This window comes from Capra hircus, chromosome 8, assembly GCF_001704415.2.
Source record: "Capra hircus breed San Clemente chromosome 8, ASM170441v1, whole genome shotgun sequence".
Taxonomy (NCBI): domain Eukaryota; kingdom Metazoa; phylum Chordata; class Mammalia; order Artiodactyla; family Bovidae; genus Capra; species Capra hircus.
This window is the reverse complement of record NC_030815.1, coordinates 30010418-30024039: the sequence shown is the minus strand read 5'-3', so window position 1 is coordinate 30024039 and position 13622 is coordinate 30010418.

Genomic DNA, 13622 nt, shown 5'->3' with positions numbered 1-13622 from the left:
GTAACCAGCGTCTGGTGCCACCAACTAGATTAAATTATGGTACCCTGTGGAGGCACAGAAATCAGGAAGATTTCACAAACTTTCGGCGTTTGCTAAAACATGGAGTATCCTAGGAACTTTACCCATACATAAAACTTCTTCTATAATTTTTTAACAACTTCACTTTGGTTTACTCTTTTCAGTGGATAAACCACCAAAATATGCTAACTCCTATTTTTTCACAAATCTCAGCTCCTAAAGGAAATCCTTAGATCAGAGTTCCACGGGGAACGCCTTTGCTCTGTGTTTTTATGCCTTGGAGCCTTCATAAGGAAGTTTATTTTCCTGGTGTCCAACCCAATATCTTGACCTAATGTTTGAAAAAGAGTCTGAGTGCCTCAGTGCCAAATGAAACCATGGAACATTCTGAGGTGTTTCTGCCATTAAGAACTTAATTAGGAATTTTAATAACTAAAGTCCCATTTCCCCTTCCTCTGGTCTATTGATAAAAAAAAGGATTTATAACCAAGATATTTCTCTTACAGATAGACTCCAAACTACAATCCACACCTTTCTTTTCCCTGAAAAGTATCAAACTAGCTTTATGGTTCCATATAAATATCCACTTTCCCAAACTAAATTTTAAAAAACTAAAATGCCTCTGGGTACAATAGAGCATCTCTTTCGTGAATGGATGAAAGGCACGCTATTTCCTAAATTTTTGTATGAAGGAAAAGGGGGAACAAATCCCCAGTTTTTTGATGAAAATATTGAGAGGTAGAGACAAGGGACTAAAGGTCTTTCAAAAATATTTTGATGCCAAGCTGGACATGGAGCTCCAAGTTCTGGACCTCAGTTTTAGGCTCCATTCTTTGGATTATCAAAGTAGCCAAAGATTAAAAACAACAACAACAAAAAAAAAACAACCATCTACTGGCTTCATCAGAATCCTGGTATCCCGTGAGATACCAGGTCACCTGTGGGGAGAAAAAAAATGTTTCTCTAGAATAAGTTTAGAAGTACCAGCTTAAAGAAATTTAAGCTGGCCATTTAAGGCTGGAAGTCTTCAATTTTTTATGGAATTATGGAGCTTAAGAGAATGAAAAACCATGGAGTATATCTTAACTCAGACTGCTGTAACAAAATACTATAGAATGAGTGGTTTAAACAACAGAAATTTCCTTCTCCTAGCTCTGGATGCTGCAAGTCTGAGATCAGGGTATCAGCCTGGTTAGGTTCAGGGGAAGGCTCTCTTCCTGCCTTGAATATGGTTGCTGTGTCCTCACATGGGGAAGGAAGGCTCTGGGACTATTTCTATTCTTGTAAAAGTACCAATCCCATCATGGGGGTGAGGTTTCAGGGGGTGCCTCCTCATGTCCTCACCTCACTGTACTTCATTACCTCCTAATAACATCTCACCAGGTTTAGGGCTTCAACAAATGGATTTTGGGGGGCCACAAACCTTCACAACAGGTTGTTGTTCAAACATTTTGGCTGCAAAGTTATGAGTTTTATTTGGACTGACCTTCAGTTTTAAACTTGATGCAGTAGGAATATCCTAATTGTCCTTTGGCACACAACACACAGAAAGTACTCAGTTATTTTAGAGAGGAATTCGTTCACTCACTTTTTTCATACTGTTTTTGTGCCAATATCTAGAACATGAATATTGGTGGCAATGCAAACCACAGTTGAATAATTTATGGAGGACAAGTCTGCGTGTGCATGGGGGTGGGGAGAAGTGATGGTGAGTGTGTTCACTATAGTTAAGGGAAAGGCAATTGACATACTGAGGGCTGTTGAGAAACAAACCTTGAAGCGTACCAGTGAGCTGCTGCTAAGTCGCTTCAGTCGTGTCCGACTCTGTGCGACCCCATAGACGGCCGCCCACCAGGCTCCCCCGTCCCTGGGGTTCTCCAGGCAAGAACACTGGAGCGGGTTGCCATTTCCTTCTCCAGTGCGTGAAAGTGAAAAGTGAAAGTGAAGTGGCTCAGTTGTGTCCGACTCTTCGTGACCCCATGGACTGCAGCCCACCAGGCTCCTCCGTCCATGGGATTTTCCAGGCAAGAGTACTGGAGTGGGGTGCCATTGCCTTCTCCGACACCAGTGAGCACACACTCTAATTTGGGAACTAGGAGTGTTACATGCAGTTCATTCAGGTGCTATCGTGGGTTGTATATGCACGTGTGTGTGTTGGACACAGGTGAGACTGTGGAAGGGGACCCAATCTTCTGTTCTTTATTTGAACAAAAGCTGTTAAGATTTCAGGATTAAACTCCCTAGAAACCACTGCCCCCATCTCACCTGATATTTTTAATATACTTTCTCTCCCTCATCCTAATTTTCTCCCTTATTTTTAATTGTTTTCTTGTGTTACTGCACCGGAATTGCATGGTTTATTCATGAGTATGCACACTAAGCCTCCTTTGCTGTAGCTTTGTGTTTGTTTTGCGGTTTTCTTGCTTTGTTTCTCCTCCACAGCCTAGAAATGAAGTTCAACATACAGAACAAGAAGAAATTTCCAGGATAACAAATCTCCACTTCTTTGGGCTAGAGTTTATAGAAATACTTAGAGAATGGACTAGGACTTCTGATAAGATGACAAACATCTATTAATGTTGGTCTCCAGAACCCATGATATTCCTCACGCTCTCAACATGAAATGCTCCCCACTCTCCAGCTCTTCCCATCAGAATCCTAACCATTCTCTAAGAAACACCTTCAGTACCTCTCCACTAAGTCCTCTCCAGGACCTCACTGGGAACCAGCCTCTCCCTCTTTAGCACTCACATAAACTTTTTATCTACCGCTCTGTCCCTCAGCTTCATCTTCTGTAAGATGAGAATAAGAAGAGGACCAATGCATGTGATAAAACTTTTACATGACAATCCCATGCTGGATCTGTAATTCCTGGGTCCTCAAAACACAGAACGTTATCAGAAGTGTGGTAGGTATTTCATAAATGACCATTGAACTGACTTAATAACAGGACTCCTGTTGGAAGCGACAAGGAGGGCTATTTTATCTGCATCTCAGAAGCAGCATGGAGGCCAGCAGAGCATCTGGCTAGGAATTAGGGGAAAAAGCTCTACCTCTGGCTCGAGCTAGCTACTCGACACTGGGAAACTCACTCTGCCTCTCTGGACCTCAATGGCCTCCTTCTGGAGATGAAGCAGTTGGGCTGAGTGAGCGCCACGTTTGGTGGGCCAGGACACTACAGAACAGCCCAATGACCCAAACACACCAATATTTCCTTCATGGGTGACAGGACAGTCAGTCCTGCATCAGAAAACAGACAGCAGCCTGTCTGGCTGCAAGGGAGGGAGTATTTGGGGTACAGGTCGCACATTCACATTTAGGTAAATAACAGATGAAACTCTCTCACTCCCAGATGAAGATAATTTGGTACTTCTTGAGCCTGTTTTCCCTTCACCAATGTATTTACAATGGCTGTCTCAGTTTTCCTTTCTTGGACATCATGGGGACGTTTTTTTAACAAATAAGATCTGCACCCAAACCCACCAGTCTGCTTAGTAGGACACAGATGTGCTCATTAGAGTGCGGGGTGTGTGTGTGTGTGTGTGTGTGTCTGTGTGTGTGTGTGTCTGTGTGTGTGTGTGTGTCTGTGTGTGTGTGTGTGTCTGTGTGTGTGTGTGTGTGTTCTCCCTGCACACAAAGAGTGGCAGCTGGATGGATGGCCTGCCGAGGGGTGAGCAGAGGGCCCTCTGCCAAATGCTGTTCCTTTAATTCACCTAAATGCTGACCTTGAAAAATTGCCCTTTATGGGATGTGATGAGGTGTGAATTCAATCTCCATCTTCACTTGGGTCCTGTCATTTTCTGCACCGTGATTGCCAGTTGTGCCAGACAACATCAACTGGCCTGGCAGAGGGTGGGGGAGATTGACAAGGTCCTCTGGGGAAGACTGACATCAAAAGACCTTGCACACTCATTTCAATCCTGCGCCTCCCTCTCACCATCCTTTTTCTTTCTCTGGCTGCAATCAAACCCACAAAAGTTGGTACCGGTTCAGTGACATCACCCATATGGTTTAACCGCACCCTCCTTGATTCTTGGTAAACAAGGTGGGCTCACCTGAGATGAGGTCCTGGAAAGTGCTTTCTTCATTCTCTTTTGCTTCTTAAATGTTTTGGGATCCTAACCCAGAGCAACTCACACTTATTCTGTAATTTTTCTTGTGCTCAAGGAATCAAATGCAGTTCATTTAACTTCATCAAATCACTGACAACAGGCGCTGATACAGAGGGTGGAAAATATGCAAGGCCAGAGAACAGCCAAAATCCGACAGCTTCTATCAGTATTAAAGCCAGATGTTCCACTGACTGTTCAAATTTGATAAAAAACCCTCCAATGACAAAGGCTTCTCCATGGGATAAGTGGGTCCCAGGGTCCACTCCTCAGTATGGGGTTTGTGTGGCTGTGTTCTAGGCCACTGGGTGGCATTAACTGCGGCACCAGGGCCTCTGTGAAGGCGAAACCGGTCCTCCTTTGTCTGTTGGCTTCTATAGGTTGTTGTGGCTTGAACAAATCTGTTTACGCTACATTTGCTATGGCAACGTTTATCTGATAGGGACAAAAGACATTTTGATTCTTGAATTAATAACACTTGAGTCAAGCCGATGATTCAACAAGATGTATTCAAACAGTTTAAGTGAAGGCAACGTTTTCGCAGAAGCTAATTAATACAGGCACAGACCTTTGGCTGAAGTGATCTAAATGTGCAACAAGCCAGTGTTACCGTGTTCTGTAAGCCATCACACTAGCCCTGCCGTGAGTGAATGGAGAGGGAAAGGAGTAAACGCACATCCTGTTCACATGAGCCTCAAATCAGAGCCTAGGCGATTGCACGTTTTAAGGAGGACCTGCAGAAGGGGCTTTCGCTCAGCCTGACAATGTGTTTGATTGCACTGTAATGGATGAGAGGGCCCTGAACACAGACAGACTGTGACTTCACCTTCCAAACTTCCTCTTTGGCTCCGTGGTGACTGTAGGCTATAGTTGGCCCAGTCCTCCTCCTATCTGCCCCTGGCTGTCACCCTCACAAGGCTCAAGTGACTCAATTTCATGGCAGACCTTTTCTGGAAAACAGATGGAGCCCCAGGGGCTCAGGTAAATGGGTTTCCCTCCTTCCCCCACTACAACTCCCCAAAAGAGGTTTCCTTTTCTTCCCTCCATTGAAAAATTGCCAAAACCCATTCTGTACAGTACAGCTAACCCCTCAACAGGCAATGGAGAATGATGTTAATTTAAACTTCTGCCTTATTAAGTAACAAAACCCAGAAATAATGTGATCAAAGCCAAAAGACACAAACTTCTGCCATCTTTCTTGAGATAAAAGGAATAAAACACCCATTAAATGAAGGAGGCTTGGACACTTAATAAAAATAGCTAATTAAGTGTTGGAGTAACTTAGCATTTTGCCTCACGAGCCCTGCAATACTCAAGACTAGCCTGTATCCCCTCCAATCTCACTCCTTCCTGCTGTGACTCAGGACATCACATAATTCTTTTTTCATTCCCTTCATTGTGTGCCAAGGACTGTTGTGTGCACTGGGAGTATGGGAGTGAGCCGCAGAGCAGATTCTGACTCTCAAGTAACGAACACTAGAGGTAGTAGGGGTGGAGAGCAGGACAGGACAAGCAGGTGTTAAGTGTTTCGATGAAAATAAATCAGCAGAAGAGGAATGAATGGAGGTGGGACAAGACAGGGGCTGCTAGTTGGCCAGCTCATCTGAATCCTGACATGCTCATGAGAATTTGTCCCATGGAACACAACCCTCCTCCTCTTACTTGTGCTGTTAGACACCACCAGTGGGAGTGAATTCTGTGCCTTAACTTCAGATAAATTTCCTCTTCTCTTTTTTTCTCACTGTTAATCTGCAAATATTTTTTAACCCCTACCACAGACCAAATACACAAACAAACAACAATAACAACAAAAATGAAAAAGGCTCAGGGCCCATTCCATAGGGCCTACCATCTAGTTAGGAAGATAGGCCACTGAATGTCCCTAACTCCAGTAGGTCTAACGCTATGGTTCTCTACCATTCCTGGGCCCCAAGAGTAATCTGAATAGGGAATTAAAATGCATACACCTGGGATCCACCCCAGATCTGCCAAGTGAAGATCTCTGGAGCAGGAAGGAGGCCAGAGTATTTGCATTTTAATCACCCCTCCCATAGATTAATTCTAATGTAAAGCACAGAGTGAGTGCAACTGTTATCAAGGAAACAACATTGGAAGAAATGAAAACTAGTCACTAAAGCTCCTTGGGGCACATCCAAGGCCTTACCTAGTTTGAGATTTTGACCTTTTAATATAGGAGTAGCTGGGACTCCATCAGTGAAAATGTTAAGGAGAGAAGATGCAAGTTCAAATCCAGTACAAGTTTGGTCCAGTTTCCCGGATGAAGGAGGAAATAATATCTCTTATGATGAATGTCATGTAATTTAAATGAAAGAAAATATCCAAGAACAATGATTGCTGTTCTTTTCAGGGAATAGATACTTTGAAATGGTCAGTTTCACTGGTGTTGGTTTCCTTCTGTAGAACTCAATGAGATAAATGCTTGACTGTGATTTAAAGTCCACCACGATGTTCCTTCAGCTGTTTCCCTATGAGCAGGAAAATATTTAAGAGAAAAGCATTCTTACTTCCAGGTTTTCTTTCTAGTCCATATTAATGATTTGATTGCTTTAGCAACCAACCATTTTGGTGAGACAAGAACAGATCAGACTTGATACTAGAAGCTGGCCCATTGGTCACCAGGAAATTATAGGAACATGCAACTAGGAGGGCTCTTTAAGATCAGCTAATCCAACCTCCCTGTCTTTTATTTCAAAAATGCAGGACCCAGAGAAGGAAAGGAATTGGCCCAAGGTCACAGAGCCAGCCAATAGCAGAATGGAGACAAGACTCTAGAGAAAGGGAGGTTGTTTAAAAAGTTTTTCTCTGGAGACCTTGTTATTCCATGCCAAGAGCCCTAGGGTCAAGAAGGAGAGAGAAATAGTGGGGATACTTGACTCATGCTTCAACTAGAGGAAGACTGCTTTTGCTCTTTTTTAATAAAGCTAAACAACAAGATTGCTGGGAGAAATAGCAACAACCTCAGATATGCAGATGATACCACCCTAATGGCAGAAAGTGAGAGGAACTAAAGAGTCTCTAGACGATGGTAAAGAGGAGATTGAAAAAGTTGGCTTAAATTAATTCAGCATTCAAAAAACTAAGATCATTGCATCCAGTCCCATCAGCTCAGTTCAGTTCCGTTCAGTCGCTCAGTCGGGTACGACTCTTTGCAACCTCACGAATTGCAGCACGCCAGGCCTCCCTGTCCATCACCAACTCCTGGAGTTCACTCAAACTCACGTCCATCAAGTCAGTGATGCCATCCAGCCATCTCATCCTCTGTCATCCCCTTCGCCTCCTGCCCCCAATCCCTTCCAGCATCAGAGTCTTTCCCAATGAGTCAACTCTTCACATGAGGTGGCCAAAGTATTGGAGTTTCAGCTTAAGCATCAGTCCTTCCAAAGAACATCCAGGACTGATCTCCTTTAGAATGGACTGGTTGGATCTCCTTGCAGTCCAAGGGACTCTCAAGAGTCTTCTCGAGCACCACAGCTCAAAAATGTCAATTCTTCGGTGCTCAGCTCTCTTCACAGTCTAACCCTCACATCCATACATGACCACTGGAAAAACCATAGCCTTGACTAGACAGACCTTTGTTGGAAAAGTAATGTCTCTGCTTTTTAATATGCTGTCTAGGTTGGTCACAACTTTCCTTCCAAGGAGTAAGCGTCTTTTAATTTCATGGTAACTAGATAGGGAAACAATGGAAACAGAGACAGACTATTTTCTTGGACTTCGAAGTCATGTGGATGGTGACTGTAGCCACGAAATTAAAAGACGCTTGCTCTTTGGAAGAAAAGCTATGACCAATCTAGACAGCATATTAAAAAGCAGAGACATTACTTTTCTGACAAAGGTCCGTATATTCAAAGCTACGATTTTTCCAGTAGTCATATGAGAGTTGGACCACAAAGACGTCTGAGTGCCAAAGAATTAATGCGTTCAAAATGTGGTTTGGAGAAGACTCTTGAGAGTCCCTTGGACTGTAAGGAGATCAAACCAGTCAACCCTAAAGAAAATCAACCCTGAATATTCACTGGAAGGATTGATGCTGAAGCTGAAGCTCCAATACTCTGGCCACCTGATGCAAAGAGCCAACTCATTGGAAAATACTCTGATGCTGGGTAAGACTGAGGGCAGGAGAAGGGAATGACAGAAGATGGCATCACAACTCAATGGATATGAGTTTGAGCAAACTCTGGGTGGCAGTAAAAGAGAGGGAAGCCTGGCGTGCTGCAGTTCATGGGGTTGGAAAGAGTTGAGCATGACTTAGCGACTGAACAACAGCAAATTTTCAGTTTGCTTTTGAAAGTGAAAGTGTTAGTTGCTCAGTCATCTCATGGACTGTAGCCAGGCTCCCCTGTCCATGGAATACTCCAGGCAAGAGGCCTGGAGTGGGTTGCCATACTCTTATCCAGGAGATCTTCTCAACCCAGGGGATGAACCCAGGTCTCCCTCATTGCAGGCAGATTCTTTACCGACTGAGCCACCATGGTTTTATATGAAGAAATAATGTTACTATTAAAGATAACAAAGCCACTGCTGGGCATATATCTGAAGAAAATCATTATTCAAAAAGATACATGCCCCTCAGTGTTCACTGCAGCACTGTTCACAATAGCAACGGCATGGAAGAAACCTAGATGTCCATCAATAAAGGAATAGCTAAAGAAGATGTGATGCATACATACAATGGAATATTATTCATCCATTAAAAAGAATGTAGTGATGCCATTTGTAGCAAAATGGATGGACCTGGAGGTTATTATGCTAAGTGAAGTAAGTCAGAGAAAGAGAAATAGCATATGATATCACTTAGGTGAGGAATCTTTTAATAAATGATGCAAAAGAACTTATTTACAGAACAAATAGACTCACAGACTTCAAAAGCAAACTTGTTACTAAAGTAGAAGCATGGTGGGGGGGATAAATTAGGAGTTGCAGATTAAAAAAATACACTATTGTATATAACATAGATAATCAACACATACCTACTGTATAGCACATACTCAACATTTTGTAACAACCAATATGAGAAAAGAATCTGAAAAATAATTGATATATGTATAACTGAACCACTTTGCTTTATACCTGAAACTAAATGCAACATTACAAATCAATTATACTCTAATATAAAACAAAATTTTAAAAAAAGAGTAAGTGGACTACAAGGATATATTGTAAAATATTAAAAATAAAAAAAATAAAGATAATAGAAAAGCACTGTATTATACCTTTCTGTAGTTCTCAAAAGTGTTATTATTTGCTTCCTTCCTACCAGCTAATTTAGTGCAATCATCATCAGAAAACAAGAAAACAATCTTAGAAAATGTCCTTGGAACTAGGTGTTTACATAATATCTTCTCATCCAAATGTCCTTCTTCATTATAACAAGATAAGTGTATCATGAAACTTCCACTGAATAATTGCAAGAGAACAATGGATACAAGGAGACCCCTTAGGTTTAAGATTACAATTGGAAACCAAAGAAAGTCCAATACAAGTCTTCTCAAATGTATTGTTATAGGTTGGAGTATTTAATTAGCTCTTCACTATAAAAAACCCTTATATCTATTTGTAGTTAGAAAATTTTTTCCATTTTTCCCTTATGATTTTCAACCAAGAATAAGTAAAAAGTCTAGTTATGATTAAAGGTAGATGTATCACAGACTGTTACTTGCCTGCCAAATAACCATTCTCTCCTTATGAACAAACACAAGTTTTTATTAAAGGAGGAAACAGGCCTATTTGAATATGTAATCAAACTCTCCTGCAGCTAAAGAATGTCATGTGAGAGAATTATGACTGTTGGGATGTGAGTACAAGTGACAGAGAGGGACTTCCAGAAAAATCTCTTAAGGCATGACTTCACATACTTATTTTGCTCTTTACTCATTCCGTTTTCCCGATATGAGCATCGGCATGATGGCTGGCATTCCAGCAGTCATCTTGACAATATGAAGTTAAGAGGTACACCCTGCGGATAGTGGAGCACAAACCTAGAAGGCCCTTAGTCTGATAGCATCAGGGAGCTGCCATGTCACCCCGAGTACCAATCCCCCAATATATTTTATGTGAGAGAAAAATAAAACCCTAAATGTCCTCAAGTCACTTTTGTTGTTGTTGTCTCATTTTTTCATTTCTGTTACTAGGAACCAAAGAGAATTCACAGCTTAAATAGCAGGCCAGCCAAAGTACTATAAATGAAGCTAAGTTTAAGAGTATTTCCTATGTAACAGGAAGCATTATTTGCCAGAAATCTGCCCAAGAAAGCTTGTTCAAGTGAGATTTCCTGACTTTTTTATGTTTTTCCAGATCTGAAACTTTTGGAAAGCGTATATGAACAGTAAAGTACATGGGCAGTTATCCAAAGAGAATTGCTTTATGTTTGCCCAGCACTGTACAATGAACAGTGTTGGATATGAGTTGTCAACGATTCTATATTTCTAAGAGTCAACTCAATAAAAGAAAGTTAAATTTCAAGCCATTTTCGAGAAGAGCTTGTTTTATATGAACAGGCCATTTAGGGCACACTACTAACTCTGAAATCATTTTCAGACTTGCCATATGACTGTAACATTAAATGACATCCATACCTACCACCTCTTTGTTTAGCCTTTGTATCGGTTCTTTCAGGCAATAGAGACTAAAAAGCATAAAACCACTGAGCCTCCACTGGGGCTCCCCAAAGCCATGCCCGAGCATAGGAAATGTGCACTGAACACATTTGTATATGTGTCAGGTATAGAAAACAGCAAACTGAGACAGAGTGTGGCGTTTGAAGTCTTGAAGTTGACTGATGAGCTGGGTGGGAAATGGCACTGAGAGTGTTTCTCTCCAGCTTTTGCAAGACAGAGGCAAGCAGTCAGGCTCAGGAAATCCTCTCAGCCAGACACTGGGCAAAAAGGAGGGGATCAATGCAGGTCTTGAAGGCATTCAGACAAAGCCATCAGCAGACACAGTGGCAAGTTGGAGTCCAGAGTGGGACCATCAAACCCTGGCAGCAGTCTACCCCAGAGATCCTCAATGAGGACACCATATAGGAACAATTTTGCTCAGTGATGTTGATGGACACACAAAAGGTGGTAATTTACCTGGCAGCATTCATCATTTCCACAGGCAGGCCATACTCTCTACTTACATAATGAGATTAAGATGTAAAGTATATCCTAGTAGTTCATCAAGGAGAGTGAGGCTTCAAAAGATGAATAAGTTGGCACCCATCACATAGACCAGAAGAAGCCACAGAGCCAATGCTCACACTCAAAACTATCTGCCTCTAAAACCTATGTTTGAAATTCCTGAACCATGTAAGCTCTCTGAAAGGAAAACCTTCCCAAAGTTGTTGGCCATATGTCTTTACTGCAGGGTCATAACTGAAGCAAAGGTCCTGCAGCTTTGATGAGAAGGTTGGTTTTTACCCTATAAGGCAGTGTTTAATTTCCTTGAGCTTTTTGGAAAATAGAAAATAGTTCATGGATTCTCCCCCAACCCGCCACCATCCACCTTCATGAAATTACAAAGAATATAAAGATTCTAGACATTCACAAGGGATACTGGGGTTGGGGGTGGCAAGGGGGGCAGAGCAGGGCAGGGGAGCCACTGTCACAGGGACAGTCACGCGTTGGTGATACGCTGTACCACATCACACCTCTACTCTCCTAATTATGGCTTCCTTCATTCTCCAAAATCTGTGCTTTTCCCAATATTCTAAGGCACAAAGTCCAAATTTTAGTATATAGCCACAACCGCCCTAAGAAAGGAATAAAATATCTTTAATACTATGCCTGGAGTCTGAAACTCATAGGACATCTTCCAACCAATGTCCCCACATATCCACTGAAGAAGTCACGTGAAATGCAGTCTTGCCAGAATACAAGGACACTGCTGCACTTCACTGCTCTGCATCACTTCCTACTACCACCTAAAATGCCCTTCCCCTGGTCCCCTGCACAGCATAATATAACCTGTCCTTAAAGTCCAACTCAAATATCAACTCCTTCAAGATGTTTTCGTGGGGCCATATGCCTTTACTTCACCACTTCACTGCTCACATTGAATTGGCCTAAGAGAATCAATTGCCATCTGCACATTAACTAGGTCTCTGTTAGGCCCCATGGTGTTGTTTATTCATTTTGTTTAAGTGTGTCTGTGAGCCAAATACTATAACATTTATATACGAATCTCCAGAATCTTACAAGTACCTGATATATACTGGGGCTTCCCATGTGGTGCTAGTGGTAAAGAACCCACCTGCCAATGCAGGAGACATAAAAGCCATGGGTTCGATCCCTGGGTCAGGAAGATCCCCTGGAGGAAGGCATGGCAACCCACTCCAGTATTCTCGCTGGGAGAATCCCATGGACAGAGGAGCCTAGTGGGCTGCAGTCCATGGGGTCATAGAGTCAGACACGACTTAGCATGTATGATACATAGTGGACAGTCAATCAAGGCAAAGAGCATGGACAGATGGTTGTGATGATTTCCATCAAGTAAATAAAAACAGGTCTTAGCTTAGTATTGTTTGAATGTTTTCCTGGATTTACAAAATTAGCCATCATGAATCATCAATTCATTATGTCTAAGACAGGAAAGTTCCTAAGCAAAAATCGGAACAAATTTTTCAATTCTGGTCACACTCTAACTGCTCTAATAATCAGCAATTACTGAACAAATGTATTGTGTCGACATTTTTCTAAGTACTTTCCATGTACTGATTTACTTCAACATCTAACAGCTTGGATCTTCCAAGGTCCAAGTAAGCATTACACACAGTGAAGAGAAAGTCTACCAGGTAGACTTGGCCAAGATTTTCAGCTCCAAGGCCCTCAAAGATTTATCTATAATAGTAAGGTTATCTGAACCATTTACTTATATTTATCTCTTATAAATAGATATATAAATACTGAAATATTTACAGGTCATAATATGATAACTGATTTCTGACAAAATAATCCAGTTGCCAGGGGGATGTAGAAATAGAGAATACCATCAAACATGAGCAGTCATTAATGGAAACTGTTTACAGCTGAGTTTAATTTTGCATATATTTGAAAATTACATTATAGTCTTTTTTCTAAAAGAACTCACTTGAACCATAATCTTAGCAACAATGCAATTAATGGCAACTGGCTACTCTTAGGTTGGTGCCTTACACTGACTGTCTGTCTCTGCACCTTCTATTTCTCTTATAGCACTCTTCACGAGGTGTAGTTTCTGTACTTGGTTTTAGTCTGTCTCTCACTGAGTTTTAAGTTCAGAAAGAAACAGGTCTGATTTATTGCTGAAACTTCAGCAGCTAGTACAAGACCTGTGCTGAATGGGAACTAAGTTAGTATTTCAGAAGGGAGGCAAGAAGAAGGAAACTATGTTAGCACCACAGAAGATACTTCACATCTCATTTAGCATCTTCTTGTTTAGTCACCAACTCTTTGCAAACTCATGGACTGCAGCCTACCAGGCTCCTCTGTCCACGTGATTTCCCAGACAAGAATA